General features: G+C 31.4%; 1 protein-coding gene across 1 annotated transcript in view; it reads right to left on the reverse strand.

Moving 5' to 3' along the window:
• Positions 1–16,820, reverse strand: part of LOC130666166 (lachesin-like) — an 853,034-nt gene that overhangs the window by 53,504 nt on the left and 782,710 nt on the right. The gene's annotated exons all lie outside the window — the stretch shown is intronic.

The raw sequence follows: 16,820 nt of genomic DNA on the forward strand, positions 1-16,820 counted from the left end.
AAAATTCCACCAAATGCTATTTCATTTCAATTTCAAATCAGTAAATAATGTTCCTTTTTATTAATTTAATCCATTCACTAAAATTAGAAGGGATCAAATTGATGAACTTCGGAAAAATTTTTGACAAATATTTTATTTACAAAATTACTAAAATCCCTATATCACGTGAACGGAGAACTTAAGCCACTTAACTAAGAGGACCTTTTTTGTAGGGAATCAAATTTCCTAAGAAATCGTTGTCTGTACTTTTTCTGTAAATTTCATTATTTAGTTAATATCAACTAAAAACCCAAATTATTATTAAAAAAGTATTTTCAGAACCAATACAGAAAAAACAATTAGAGTCCGAGTAAAACTATTGAGGAGACTTTTGAATAATATCAAATTGCCTAAAAAATGCCGCAAATGGCGACCCGATAACTTAAAATGCGGCTGAGTTATAGAGAATTAAAAAAAAAATCCCAACTTTCCTATGTATTTTAAATGGGAAAACTTCAAAATCGAATAGAGTACTTAAAATTTAAATTGAGGGCTAAAACTTGCAGGGAATTTTTTTTTTCAATGTCTATAACAATATTTTCAAGTGGGAGTAAAAAAAAAAATAGTCGTTCAAATCGAATCACCCTAATATAAATATACAGTAAAAAAAAATCGAAGAAAAAAAAAATTGAAACTTTTTTTTGGTGTTTAAAATTTTTATTTTTTTTGTTATTTCTTTGCATTTGCTGAGCCACCAACGCAAAAATTTGAGAAAAGTCGAAAAAAAACAATTTTTTCATTTTGATTATGATTACACAATTATAGGAACAAAACTTGCTCCTTTAATTGTTTAGCTTAACTTTGATCGATGATTCCCAAAAAACGGTTCGATAGATCAATTGAAAAATTTACAGGGGTCTTGGGGGTACATTAAGCTAAAAAAGTCCCTAGCAACATTATTTTTTTTATCGATATTTGCAGAGTAGCGGTTGATTTACTTAAAAACCAAAAAAAGTCATTTTTTAGTACTTACTTCTAATGGATGTTAAAAATAAAAAAAAAATTTTTTTCCAAAAAAGGATGACAGTGTTTTGTAGGAAATTTATTCAAGTTTTCACCGCCGCCCGTCTACTTTCTGTGCGATCATTGGTACCTGAAATATCGATGATCAAAGCCAAAAGGATCATTTTCTGTTTGTAGGCTGATATCTTTGCGACAAATCGTCCTACGAGGTTAAAAAAAAAACCAAATTGAAGCTGAATAAATTTGCTAAACGAACTATGCATTCGTTTAGTTGAAAGAATTTTTTCGCGGTCCGTAGGCTCTTCGGAAAAAAAAAAAAATTTAGAAATTTTTTGTCTCGCAGTATTTATTATGTTTGCGCAATAACCGGAGCTTTTAAAAAATTTTGAAAAAAATGCACCAAAACTAGAGATTTCAAGCTGTAAAATGTTTTTTTTAAATCTCGATACGATCATTTTTCACCCTTCAAAAGTTACAGCCTTCCAAAAATCACTAAAAAATTTATAAAATTTTTCTGCTCCTTTAATTTTTTGCATTAGTGTATATACACTAATAGAAAAAATTAAAGGATCAAAAAAAAATTCTAAATTTTTAGGCGATTTTCAACAGGCTCTAACTTTGAGAGAAATGGTCGTACAAGAAAAGAAAAAAAAGGAAATTGTAGCTCCAAGTATCTTCTTTTTGGATTAGAACTTCAAAATTTTTAAGCGTCAGCAGTTTTTGAGTAATCTTAGAAAAACCAACGACAAAAAAATTTTCAAATTTAAAAAAATTTTTTTTTTTTGGTCTCCGGGCGTGGAAAAAATTATTTTTACTCAACCACTATAAGGATCGGATACCTTCATTATTCAGCTTTAATTTCTTTTTTTATGGACCTTGATACGTCCACTTCTCGCCGAGATATCGGTCTTCAAATGGAAAAGGATCCTTTTGTCTTTGATTATCGATATCTCAGAAACCAATGATCGCACAGAAAGTTAATGGTGGGTTTTAGAAACTTGAATAAATTCCCTTCAATGATTAGCCATTGCTTTTTCGAAAAAAAAAATTTTTCCTATCGTCACATGAATTTAAAAATGCAACAAAAAAAGGGCTTTTTGTGGTTTTTTCGAAAATCAAGCGCTGAAACGAAAATATTGTGGAAATCGATAATGTTGACTGTGCATTTTACAGTTCAATATGTCCACAAAAACCCTGCAGAAAGCCAGATTAATCCAACCAGCCGTTTTTTTGTTTCACGCTATCAAATTTTTAAAAAAATTAAAGGATCACGTTTTTTGCTCTGAAAAGCTCATAATCTTTAACAAGATGAAAACAAACATTTTTTCGGAGCTTTGTCCACAATTTTATTGCAGACAGTGCTTGAATTTCCAAAAAAGAAAAAACTTTTTTTTCGAAACAAAATTTTCAAAAAAATTTTTTTTTGGAATAACTTCAGGAAATTTACAAAACCAACACCCAATAATTTTTAGCACGTTTACGTTGCTGCATTCCGTGATTTTACTGATCTCCCAGTCATTAAATTTTTTTGAAAATTTTTTTTTTTTGAAAATTTTGTTTCGAAAAAAAAGCTCCGAAAAAATGTTTGTTTTCATCTTGTTAAAGATTATGAGCTTTTCAGAGCAAAAAACGTGATCCTTTAATTTTTTTAAAAATTTGATAGCGTGAAACAAAAAAACGGCTGGTTGGATTAATCTGGCTTTCTGCAGGGTTTTTGTGGACATATTGAACTGTAAAATGCACAGTCAACATTATCGATTTCCACAATATTTTCGTTTCAGCGCTTGATTTTCGAAAAAACCACAAAAAGCCCTTTTTTTGTTGCATTTTTAAATTCATGTGACGATAGGAAAAATTTTTTTTTTCGAAAAAGCAATGGCTAATCATTGAAGGGAATTTATTCAAGTTTCTAAAACCCACCATTAACTTTCTGTGCGATCATTGGTTTCTGAGATATCGATAATCAAAGACAAAAGAATCCTTTTCCATTTGAAGACTGATATGTCGGCGAGAAGTGGACGTATCAAGGTCCATAAAAAAAAAAATTAAAGCTGAATAATGAAGGTATCCGATCCTTATAGTGGTTGAGTAAAAATAATTTTTTCCACGCCCGGAGACCAAAAAAAAAAAATTTTTTTAAATTTGAAAATTTTTTTGTCGTTGGTTTTTCTAAGATTACTCAAAAACTGCTGACGCTAAAAAATTTTGAAGTTCTAATCCAAAAAGTAGATACTTAGAGCTACAATTTCCTTTTTTTTCTTTTCTTGTACGACCATTTCTCTCAAAGTTAGAGCTCGTTGAAAATCGCCTAAAAATTTAGAATTATTTTTTGATCCTTTAATTTTTTCCATTAGTGTATAAATGTATATATATGTATATATATATATATATATATATATATATATATATATATATATATATATATATATATATATTCACATATTAAGGTGGGTCAGAAAAATCAACTATTGTTTTTTTTACAAATCACACGGAAAAATGGGTTGCTAGAAATCTTACAAAAATTCTCACCAAATATGAGCTCTTAATTTCAATAGGAAGATGGCCCTAATCGAAGTTTTTTATTTTTTTCTCAGTCCAATAGAAAAAAATTCATACCTCACCATTTGAATGATATTGAAGATTTAAGTTTGATTATTTTAAGACAAATTTCATTGTTATTTATGAATTTTATAACTCGAAAATAAATGACTAATATAGAATGCGTGATATAAAGTTTTGTAGGAAATTAACTGCTCTATAAAAATGGTATCATATGTTTTGGCGATAAAATTAAGCATTCAAAAGATATTCATCATCAAACTTTCATGTGTACTGATTTTAAGAGTTTTTGATGAGATATTCGAAAAACATCAATTTAATTTATAAATTTCATACAAATTTCACTTTTTGTCATTAATAATTTCATTATTTGACTTTTATTTTCAAAATTTTTTTCCAATAATTCTAAACGTTTTATTTTTAATTATTAAAAATCACGACTATGTTCTTTTTTTTCGATAACGTCTTCAAAACGGCTTTAAAAAATTTTCCACTATAGCTGGATATTGTCCTAGGGAAAATTTCTTCTCTAGAGAATTTTCGTTTTGTACTTTATTTCTTATTGCAAGATGTTAAAGAGCACCAAAAAAATCGCCCTACTTACAACAAAAATTGTTTGAAAATTATTAACCTAGCTAAAAATTAAAATAAAAAATTTTTTTATAACTAATTGGACATTTTTTATCTCTAAAACTGAAATATCTCTTCCGTTATCACAACTACATTCAAATTTGAATGTAGTTGCACTTCCGGCAAATAGAGGCAGCCCCTACTGGGGCCTAGTGTCTGGCACTTAAAACTTGACTTGCGCAGTGCGACGCATGCGCGTATGAATTTCCTGCCTCGTGTCGAGAAGACCGACGCCATTATTCTTGCGTTCATCATTTCAAGTGACACCACGTGTTTTTCATAATCAAGTAAATTTGCACTGATTTCGAGTAAATAAATAAAAGTAATTCATTAATTACATTAAGGGTTCATAACTCTCTATAAAAATATAATTATTTTTATAATTGCGAGTACCGGAGCTCAGGAAATAAATAATAAAAAACATCAAGCAATCCAGTGATCTACAACCTGTTCCTGAGGAGGTTAATTCAACGGAAAATTGTACAGATGCTTAACTACTCTTTTATAAATTAATTCAAGTGCTCATCAAAATAAAAGACTCAGTTTTTTTATTTATTTAATTATCATTATGCTCGATTTCTCAATTAAATTAAAAGTTATTTTTCGCTCAGTAGCCTCTGCAATCATGCTACCATGTGTTCAACAAATAAATTAAAATCAGTGTAATTTATTATGAGCTCATTATATTCAATAAAATGAAGTGATCATTATTATTAAAACTCAATAACTAAATTAGTTATGCATTCAGTGCTATTAAAAATAGTAATTAATGTGTTAAATAATTAACTTCGCTCGGTAAACTCTTATTTCATGTTACTTTTCATTCAGACATTTTTACGATCAACTCAGTGTTCAATTAAACTCAACTAATTATTTTAATTCGTTTATTTACTCGAGCTCAATTCAATAACTTGTATTCAATCATTTACGTATTCATGAGCTCAGACATTTAACAGTATTAGTAAATTAAATCAATGATTTAATTTGTAACCCAGTGATATTTTGTGCTGTGACAAATAAAAATATTATTATATTTTTAAATATGCGTAGTTTTCAAACATCCCAACCACCAACCAGTCCTGGCATGTCTTTATTTAATTATTATTACAACAATATCATAATATCTTTGTAATGAAAACTTTGCTTTTTCTATTAATAAATAATTAACTAAGCGATAAAAACCCTTATTAAAAGACGATTCAAATCGATTTGCAATGTTAAATGCCCATAAGAAGGGTGATTCGAAAGTATTCAACGTATTCAAAAGCGTTAAAAAGTATTTAAAATTTTTTTTTTCTAATCGTTTCAAATCGTTTCTTTTAAGATGGGTATTTATCGCTTAGTTAATTATTTATTAAGAGAAAAAGCAAAGTTTTCGTTACAAAGATATTATGATATTTTTCAGTTTTAGAGGAAAAAAATATCCAATTAGTTATAAAAAAGTTTTCTATTTTAATTTTCAGCTAGGTTATTAATTTTCGAACAATTTTTATTGTAAGTAGGGTAATTTTTTTGATGTTCTTTACCAACTTGCAATAAGAAATAAAATACAAAACGAAAATTCTCTGGAAAAAAAATTTTCCCTAGGACAATATCCAGCTATAGTGTATCGGGGTGAAATATAGATCTTTTAAATTTAAATTTAAATTCAACTCGCGCCAAAACGAGAGCGACCTCCTCCTACAACAACGGCCGATAAACAAACAATCTACTCATCGCTGGGGTCACTGCTGTCGAGTTTTGGAGCAGTTTTGTTTTGTAGACGTTGGCCAACCTGCGAGTGAGGGGTACGAGGCTCGGCAATTCTCGAGAGACGGTCTCTTAGTTTCTGGCGTTCATCAGAGACGGACGCACTTTTCCGCACTGATACATATACTTCTATAAAATTTCTATCTTCAACATCCAGTTATAAATTATTCATACACACGCCATTGCCAAGAGCTTATAAGCCCACAGGTGAGTGGAAGCTTATTCTGATTATTATAAATTACTGTTGATTATTGGAGGATTGGGTTTTAGAAGTGGACTTGGGACCTGGTGACTGAGGATTGGGTTCTAAGATGCTAAAGTACCAGAGGAATCTATTGGTGTCTTGTTGGAGAGATCGGCGGAGGTCACGGGACAGTTGTTGGAGCGAAAGTGTTGAAGTGAGTGGAGTTTTCTCGAGTATGAAATTGTTAAAATAGAGTCACGGTAAATATTGTAAAATTTGTTAATAGAGTCATTGAGAAATATTGTTGAAATAGAGTAATTGAGAAATATTGTTAAAATTAAGTCACTTATAATATTAGAATAGTAGAGTCAGTATAAAATCTTTTCAAAGTAAATTGTCGAGTCAAATTCATCATCCATTTAATTTATTGTTCACCTGTCATTATAAAATTTTGTAAGACGACCCGTCTTGAATAAATGCTAGACTCATTTATTATCTATAAGTTACATATTAATCATTTCTGAAAATTTCCCTTTACAAGTGTAAGCTTCAGCGAATTCTCTCTCTCGTAAATTTTATTGTTTCACTCCGTGGACCAGTCAGGGTTTACCCTCATCTGGAGATACTGAGACAGTCAGACAGGCTCGCAGAACGTCTCAAGTTTTGCATATGTGTGGGACACTTATTATATTGGGACCACAATTTAAACCAATATAATAAGCACACCCATTACAATAGTGGAAACATTTTTATAGCCGTTTTGAAGACGTTATCGAAAAAAAAAACATAGTTGTGATTTTTAATAATCAAAAATAAAATGTTTAGAATTATTGGAAAAATAATTTTTAAAATAAAAGTCGAATAATAAAAATATTAATGAGAAAAAGTAAAATTTGTATGAAATTCATGAATGAAATTGATGTTTTTCGAATATCTAATCAAAAACTCTTGTAAAGTGAGTGAATGCGCAAAAAGGATCTGGTTTAGGTGTGATGGAATTTTAACAATTAAAAATTACACAGATTTTATCACTAAATAATTAAGTTATTGATTTACACTTTATGCAGTTAAATATGGTGAGAATTAACATTAGATAGCGAATGCGACCAGATAGATAAGCGATAGCGAATGCGACAAGTAAAGCGGTTAAAAACGCGTGGTGGTTAGTAAGACTGCACGATGTAGATTGGATATTGAGACGGCGTCTTCTTCCTTCGTGGCTGCTCGGTGGTGACGTGGCAGCATGGCTGCAGTAACGAATTTTCCCACTGGCTTAAAAGCGCGCCAACAGGAAATAGTTAGCCGCCTATTTCTCTGATTGGCCGGCTGGTAGCGGGTTCTCATGCCGCCGTGGTACGGTCATGAGCAAGAAATTGTATGTGTCGGGCCCGAATAGCGAGTGACCCGGCACTATACTGACACTCAAGTCAGTAGTGAGCGGCTACTCCCGATCGTAGCGGAAATGCACGAAGCTTTTCAAATTGCCTAAGCTCGTGACTGAACAACTCTCAAAATCAGTAAACATCAAAGTTTGATGATGAATATCTTTTGAAGGCTTAATTTAATTGCCAAAACATATGACACCATTTTTATAGAGCAGTAAATTTCTTATAAAATTCTTTTGAAACATTTTTCTGTACAATCAATTAATGATGAGGTATGAATTTTTTTCTATTGGACTGAAAAAAAATAAAAAACTGCGATGAGGGCCATTTTCCTATTGAAATTAAGAGCTCATATTTGGTGAAAATTTTTGTAAGATTTCTAGCAACCCATTTTTCCGTGTGACTTGTAAAAAAAACAATAGTTGATTTTTTTGACCCACCCTAATATATATACAGCGTGTCCCAAAAGTAAAGGTACAAAAAAAATAGGCATATGCATCTCGTAAATCTGAGTAGGAAGTTCCTTTGTTTTTTTGCATCTGAAGTAGCTGTAATTAGTTATTAATTGAAAACCATCAGTCAATCAGTGATCGGGATACAGAAGAATGTCGAGGAGTGGGAAAAAAGTAAGCAGCAAGATTCATGACCCTTCTTTAACTGAAGGTACCTGCTGCTTGTACTCAATAGACCCATAGAAAAAAAATTATATGTAGGTAAGAAAATAATTTTTGTCAAAAACTTTGAGAGCAAGACCCCCATAAAATTATTTTTCATAGTTATTAATAGATAAAAGGAGTAAGAATTTCTGGTACTTGTTTACAATCACTCCTCCACCTGTTTGTATCAAGCAAAAAACCAAAATTATGCAAATTGCCAAGAGACTTGTTTCATTCTCTGGCATTTGTCGGCGCATTAAAGATGTGTTTGCTTATTTAGGTGTTATTTAAGCATTAATAAATTGTACATGTGTACCATAGGTATAAATTAGCTTGATTTCAAGATTAAGTTTGAAATTTTTCTGTTCCGTGCTACCCTGCACCATTTGACATATTTTTCTTTTTATTCTATGTATTGACTCTTAAGTCAACCACCAAAACTTAAGGTATATGCCTATTTGCCATAATTTCTGTAGTTTCGTCCTAAGTACGTTAACGGACTCGTCAGTAAGGCTATGTTAACGCACTCATGCCTTAGACTACATCTCTTACTAGTACGGGCCGGCGTAAAACTGTGTTGCGAGCTTCAGTCAGACACTATACTAGCAAAGGAAGGCGGATACCGTCCAAACTACTTGCAACAAAGTGCTAGGTGAGCTGTTGTACACCGTTAGTGTATTGAAATAACAGAAATATGTCAATTTTCCACTATACAAGAGCTCAAAAAATATTTTAACTCTTAGTTAGACCTTTCTATCGCCACCGTCCATCTTACGGTATTAATAAAATTAATTATTAGTATTTATTAGAAATTTATTAAATTTATTTTGGAAAATCAACATGATTTTTGTCATTTTTGATCAATTTTGCACACTTTAGTTACAAGGTTCGGATAGATATCTTGTGTTATAGACATAAATACATACAGAAAATTCTTTCCGCCGTGTAGCAGAACACGTGGAAAAAGTTTAATTATAGATCTTTAATGTGTAAGCACTTGGAACTTTAGAAAATGTGTGGAGGAGTGATTGCCAACAATTACCTTATTGGTACTTGTTTACAATCACTCCTCCACCTGTTTGTATCAAGCAAAAAACCAAAATTATGCAAATTGCCAAGAGACTTGTTTCATTCTCTGGCATTTGTCGGCGCATTAAAGATGTGTTTGCTTATTTAGGTGTTATTTAAGCATTAATAAATTGTACATGTGTACCATAGGTATAAATTAGCTTGATTTCAAGATTAAGTTTGAAATTTTTCTGTTCCGTGCTACCCTGCACCATTTGACATATTTTTCTTTTTATTCTATGTATTGACTCTTAAGTCAACCACCAAAACTTAAGGTATATGCCTATTTGCCATAATTTCTGTAGTTTCGTCCTAAGTACGTTAACGGACTCGTCAGTAAGGCTATGTTAACGCACTCATGCCTTAGACTACATCTCTTACTAGTACGGGCCGGCGTAAAACTGTGTTGCGAGCTTCAGTCAGACACTATACTAGCAAAGGAAGGCGGATACCGTCCAAACTACTTGCAACAAAGTGCTAGGTGAGCTGTTGTACACCGTTAGTGTATTGAAATAACAGAAATATGTCAATTTTCCACTATACAAGAGCTCAAAAAATATTTTAACTCTTAGTTAGACCTTTCTATCGCCACCGTCCATCTTACGGTATTAATAAAATTAATTATTAGTATTTATTAGAAATTTATTAAATTTATTTTGGAAAATCAACATGATTTTTGTCATTTTTGATCAATTTTGCACACTTTAGTTACAAGGTTCGGATAGATATCTTGTGTTATAGACATAAATACATACAGAAAATTCTTTCCGCCGTGTAGCAGAACACGTGGAAAAAGTTTAATTATAGATCTTTAATGTGTAAGCACTTGGAACTTTAGAAAATGTGTGGAGGAGTGATTGCCAACAATTACCTTATTGGTACTTGTTTACAATCACTCCTCCACCTGTTTGTATCAAGCAAAAAACCAAAATTATGCAAATTGCCAAGAGACTTGTTTCATTCTCTGGCATTTGTCGGCGCATTAAAGATGTGTTTGCTTATTTAGGTGTTATTTAAGCATTAATAAATTGTACATGTGTACCATAGGTATAAATTAGCTTGATTTCAAGATTAAGTTTGAAATTTTTCTGTTCCGTGCTACCCTGCACCATTTGACATATTTTTCTTTTTATTCTATGTATTGACTCTTAAGTCAACCACCAAAACTTAAGGTATATGCCTATTTGCCATAATTTCTGTAGTTTCGTCCTAAGTACGTTAACGGACTCGTCAGTAAGGCTATGTTAACGCACTCATGCCTTAGACTACATCTCTTACTAGTACGGGCCGGCGTAAAACTGTGTTGCGAGCTTCAGTCAGACACTATACTAGCAAAGGAAGGCGGATACCGTCCAAACTACTTGCAACAAAGTGCTAGGTGAGCTGTTGTACACCGTTAGTGTATTGAAATAACAGAAATATGTCAATTTTCCACTATACAAGAGCTCAAAAAATATTTTAACTCTTAGTTAGACCTTTCTATCGCCACCGTCCATCTTACGGTATTAATAAAATTAATTATTAGTATTTATTAGAAATTTATTAAATTTATTTTGGAAAATCAACATGATTTTTGTCATTTTTGATCAATTTTGCACACTTTAGTTACAAGGTTCGGATAGATATCTTGTGTTATAGACATAAATACATACAGAAAATTCTTTCCGCCGTGTAGCAGAACACGTGGAAAAAGTTTAATTATAGATCTTTAATGTGTAAGCACTTGGAACTTTAGAAAATGTGTGGAGGAGTGATTGCCAACAATTACCTTATTGGTACTTGTTTACAATCACTCCTCCACCTGTTTGTATCAAGCAAAAAACCAAAATTATGCAAATTGCCAAGAGACTTGTTTCATTCTCTGGCATTTGTCGGCGCATTAAAGATGTGTTTGCTTATTTAGGTGTTATTTAAGCATTAATAAATTGTACATGTGTACCATAGGTATAAATTAGCTTGATTTCAAGATTAAGTTTGAAATTTTTCTGTTCCGTGCTACCCTGCACCATTTGACATATTTTTCTTTTTATTCTATGTATTGACTCTTAAGTCAACCACCAAAACTTAAGGTATATGCCTATTTGCCATAATTTCTGTAGTTTCGTCCTAAGTACGTTAACGGACTCGTCAGTAAGGCTATGTTAACGCACTCATGCCTTAGACTACATCTCTTACTAGTACGGGCCGGCGTAAAACTGTGTTGCGAGCTTCAGTCAGACACTATACTAGCAAAGGAAGGCGGATACCGTCCAAACTACTTGCAACAAAGTGCTAGGTGAGCTGTTGTACACCGTTAGTGTATTGAAATAACAGAAATATGTCAATTTTCCACTATACAAGAGCTCAAAAAATATTTTAACTCTTAGTTAGACCTTTCTATCGCCACCGTCCATCTTACGGTATTAATAAAATTAATTATTAGTATTTATTAGAAATTTATTAAATTTATTTTGGAAAATCAACATGATTTTTGTCATTTTTGATCAATTTTGCACACTTTAGTTACAAGGTTCGGATAGATATCTTGTGTTATAGACATAAATACATACAGAAAATTCTTTCCGCCGTGTAGCAGAACACGTGGAAAAAGTTTAATTATAGATCTTTAATGTGTAAGCACTTGGAACTTTAGAAAATGTGTGGAGGAGTGATTGCCAACAATTACCGAATTTCTCATTAAAGAATAAGTTTCTGAAGCTTATTAGTTGCAGGAATTTTATCAAAACGATTTAGACAAAATACAATTTTTGAAAAATCATTTTTTTAACTTTCCGCTAAGAAAATCGACGATTTGCGAGAAATTGGGAAGTTATTGTTTTCACCCCGATTAGCGAAAATCGAAATTTCATTAGGTGTCGACGTTTTGAGGTCCTAGGCAGCTATTCTATTTTCAGCATGATGTCCAAGTGTCTGTATGTATGTATGTGTGTGTGTGTGTGTGTGTGTGTGTGTGTGTGTGACCGCTCAATATCTTTGAAACAACTGAACGAAAAAATTTCAAAATCTTATCAGCTCTAGAACTCAATAAAACACGTCGATTGCCGCCTCAACCATCGAAATCGGTTTATTCGTTCGTGAGATATCGTGGGAGAAAGAAATGCTAAAAAACTATAACTACTCTAGGGTTATCTGGGGTTGAGCGCGACTTGTCGCCAGGAGTGGTAATTGTAGAGGCTTGTCCGTCAATCCCCCCCTAGTTGTAAGTAGGAGTTTCCAGATTTCCGGGAGATACCAAATTTTAACGAGTGGGTGCACAATGATAAACGTCGGTGAAAAACCGAGACCGGAACACAACCGGACAGACCACCGAACGATTGAGACGCTGCACTAACTCAGGTAATTAATTAACTTAGACTTGGATTCTAATTGTGGGACCAAGCGATTAGAATATTTATTTATTATCTATACCAGGCCATTAGCCGGTATCCTTTATAACATTTAATTACTGGAAAAGCAGGTGAAGGAGAGAACGAGTAAGAGGTGAATCAGAACCGAGAGACGAGAACAAAGGAAACTGACGAGACGAGAGACGAAGGATCCCAACACGCCGAGACGGATAAAACAACAGGAGGAAACGTCAAAATTAACATCAGGTATTAATTAAATTAATTGTTCTAGGCCCAAGCCAGAATATTAACTTAATTCTATAAAAATACTTAGTCGTTCGTCGGGTAATCCGCGTCTAGGCCCGTAATAAATTAATCAGTTATAAATGTGTTAAAATTAATTTAAGCCAGACGTTGTCTAACCTGATCCAGGCTCTTTAGCCGGATCCAGGGCGTCGTTGATAATTCCAGGCCATTGCCGGAATTATTTCGTCGTAGAAATTTCTAGGCCCATTGTGCTGAGCACAAGCCAGAAATTCCATGGTCGAATCCGCGTTAATTATAATTGTTTAATTAAAATAAATCTATAAAATTAAGTAATTTAATCGGAATAAATAATTTAAATTCATATAGAACCGATAATAAAGGAATGATCGATTCAACAGACGTGAAAAGTCTGAGATGAAAGTTAATTAATTAATAAATAAAGTTATTAAATAATATTAATTAATAATTTACTGGAATAAAAATAATAATAACAATAAAAGAGAAACAAATGTCCGAAAAGAAAAGAGTCGAAAGTCAAAAGTAGTCACGCATACTTTGAAGTATCGGGTAAACGCGGTATTGAGATTTCTGATGTAAATTTATTGTTGATACAGATAAGAACTGAATGAAAATGGATAAAAGTAAAAGTGATAAGTCAATTAAAAATAAATTAATTAATCAATTTTCTTATTCTAAAATTAATTGATTTATTATAAAGTCGTGGCGGGAAAGTTGATGGCCGGACGCCATTTTAAATTATTTAAAATCAGTGTGTGTGGAAAGAAGTCCAGGGGGCTAGTATGAGTGTGCGCGTGTATAGATCCAGGGGATCAATTTTAAATAATTATTATTGTTAATTAAGGTTCTTCAGGTACGACGATTTTATATTGTTTTAAAATAAATGCCAAAGGTAGTTGGCGAATAGTAATAATGAAGTCGTGTGCGTGTGTGTGTGTGATGCCAAGGGTAGTTGGCTTAGTTAAGGTCTAGGAAATCGTCAAAGGTAGTTGACGAGAATAAGTTTTAAAGACGTCAAAGATAGTTGACGATAGTTATAAGGTTATAAGGTCATAAGGTTATAGGGTTTATAAGGCATATGGTTATAAGGTCGTCAAAGGTAATTGACAAATTGTTTTAAGGTCTATAGGTTTATAAGTGTTATAAAGGTTAAAAAGGTTTAAAATAAAAGGTTTGTCAAAGGTAATTGACGTAAATAAATAAAAGGTATAAAAGTTAAATAAAAGTGTATTAAAATTATTATAAATTATCCTTCTTCTCCTCTCTCTTACAATTAATTAATTTACACCGACCCTGATGATCTAAGATCCGGCTCTGGGAAGCCGTTATCACGTCCAGTTGCGCCCTTGATAAAGGACGACCAGAGTAGCAGCATTAGCCCTGTTATAAGACAGATTTTTTTTAATACAATTGGCATGAAAAAAAAAAAACTTTCAAATTGGTTTCATCAAAAGTAATAAAACATTCGTTTATTACAAGCAAAGTTTTACCTCTCAAAAATTGAAAATAAATCATTTTCATTTGCAAAACGAGTTTTAAGACTCCAATTCCATCGATTAGACAATATTCGATTCTCAAAACAATTATGCGTTACTAAAAAAAAAATTTTACGTTCCAACCTCCAATACTTTTAGCAGTAATAGTTTTTGAGTTATTGTAAACAAATCAGATAAATATATTTTAAAAATTTTTTCCTATCTATTCTCACAATAATAACAAAAAATAATTTTTTTTTAATATCTATAATTAATATGATATGACATATCTTATAATTAAATACATATCTTATATTTATCCCAAGTTGTCTATAGAATCATTTGTCTGGGATCAGTTGTCATGAAACCGTTTCCAAAATATTCCTCACAATATTTTCACTCCAATTATTATTGACAAAGTTATTTTGAGTTAAGCAAGTATCTTCAAGTTCGCAGTTTGTGACTTTTTTTGGATCAAGTATATTGTCTCGAAAAAATTTTTTTTCAATAAAAAACAATCTCGTCTTATAGCAGATAGTTGTTATTTATTAATACACTACTTTAAATTTCTGTACAGTTTTTGGTTGCAGAATAATTAATTATCAAAGTCGAATATATCATTGTTGCATTGAATTTTTTTTTCTGATTTTTTTATAATTACTCAAAAACTATTGGTGCTAATACACTCCTCACATAAATTAAGGGAGCAAGAAAAAAATCCAAATTTTTGGGGGATTTTCAACAGGCTGTAACTTGTAGAAAAATGATCGTACAGCAAATGAAAAAAAGCAAATTGTAGCTCTAAGTGTCTAGTTTTTGGATCTGAGTTTGAAAAATTTTTTTTTCAATTTCTTTTCAAGTAATCTTGAGAAAACCACCGACAAAAAAATTTTCGAAATTTTTTTGTTTTTTTCTTTTATCCTACGGACTTGGAAAAAATTATTTAGACTCAACCTTTATATGGACCAGATAACTTGTTTATTCAGCTTTAATTTGCTTTTTTATAGATCTCGATACGAGCATTTTTCGCTGAGATATCGGTGTTTGAATGGAAAAAGATTATTTTGTCTTTGATTATCAATATCTCAGCAACCAATGATCGCACAGAAAATTCAAGGTTGGTTTCAAAAACTTGAATAAACTCTCTATAAGAATTGGCTATTAATTTTTTGAAAAAAAAATTTTTTTCAATCATAACATGAATTTCAAAAAGCAACCAAAAAAGGGCTTTTCGTGGTTTTTTGGAAAATCAAGCGCCTACTTAAAAATATCGCGGAAACCACTAATGTTAAGTGTGCCTTTTACTGTTCAATATACCTACAAAAACCCTACCAAGTTTCAATTTAATCCAGCCAACCGTTTTTATATCCCACTTGATTGAATTTTTGAAAAAATCAAAGGAGCAAGAATTTCGCTCCGAAAAGGTCATAATTATTTTTAAAAATAAAAAAAAAATGTTTTTTTTTTCATTTTCCTCTCAATTCTGTACCAGTGACTTGGTAAATTTGAAAAAAAAAAAAAAAAAAAAAAAAAAAATCGAAAACTTTTGAAAAAAAAATTCAAAAAATTAAAAAAAAAATTTTTTTTCAATTGGCTGCAAATTAAAAAAATATAGTGACTTTGCAAAAACTCACAGTTAATTTGTTTTAGTAAAAATTCAAAAATACGGTAGTTTTGAGAAAAACTGTTGATCGGTTCGATTACCAAGAAAGCAGGATAATTTTAAGGAGAACTGTTTTTTTTTAGACACTGTCTAGCTTCACACTAAAAACTATTGTCCCAATCTTCGTAGAACGAATATTCGATTTGCCTTGGGAGTGTCAACTTTTAATTTATTCAATTAATTTGTGACTAGGTTAATTAAAGTCCGGAAAAGGAAAATTGGTGAGAAAGCGAGTCACTATATTTATGATTCATCATTTTATGATTTATCATTTTTTTTTTATTTTTAAAAATATTTATGACCTTTTCGGAGCGAAATTCTTGCTCCTTTGATTTTTTCAAAAATTCAATCAAGTGGGATATAAAAACGGTTGGCTGGATTAAATTGAAACTTGGTAGGGTTTTTGTAGGTATATTGAACAGTAAAAGGCACACTTAACATTAGTGGTTTCCGCGATATTTTTAAGTAGGCGCTTGATTTTCCAAAAAACCACGAAAAGCCCTTTTTTGGTTGCTTTTTGAAATTCATGTTATGATTGAAAAAAATTTTTTTTTCAAAAAATTAATAGCCAATTCTTATAGAGAGTTTATTCAAGTTTTTGAAACCAACCTTGAATTTTCTGTGCGATCATTGGTTGCTGAGATATTGATAATCAAAGACAAAATAATCTTTTTCCATTCAAACACCGATATCTCAGCGAAAAATGCTCGTATCGAGATCTATAAAAAAGCAAATTAAAGCTGAATAAACAAGTTATCTGGTCCATATAAAGGTTGAGTCTAAATAATTTTTTCCAAGTCCGTAGGATAAAAGAAAAAAACAAAAAAATTTCGAAAAT

Source organism: Microplitis mediator, chromosome 3 (assembly GCF_029852145.1).
Source record: "Microplitis mediator isolate UGA2020A chromosome 3, iyMicMedi2.1, whole genome shotgun sequence".
In the NCBI taxonomy this organism is placed as follows: domain Eukaryota; kingdom Metazoa; phylum Arthropoda; class Insecta; order Hymenoptera; family Braconidae; genus Microplitis; species Microplitis mediator.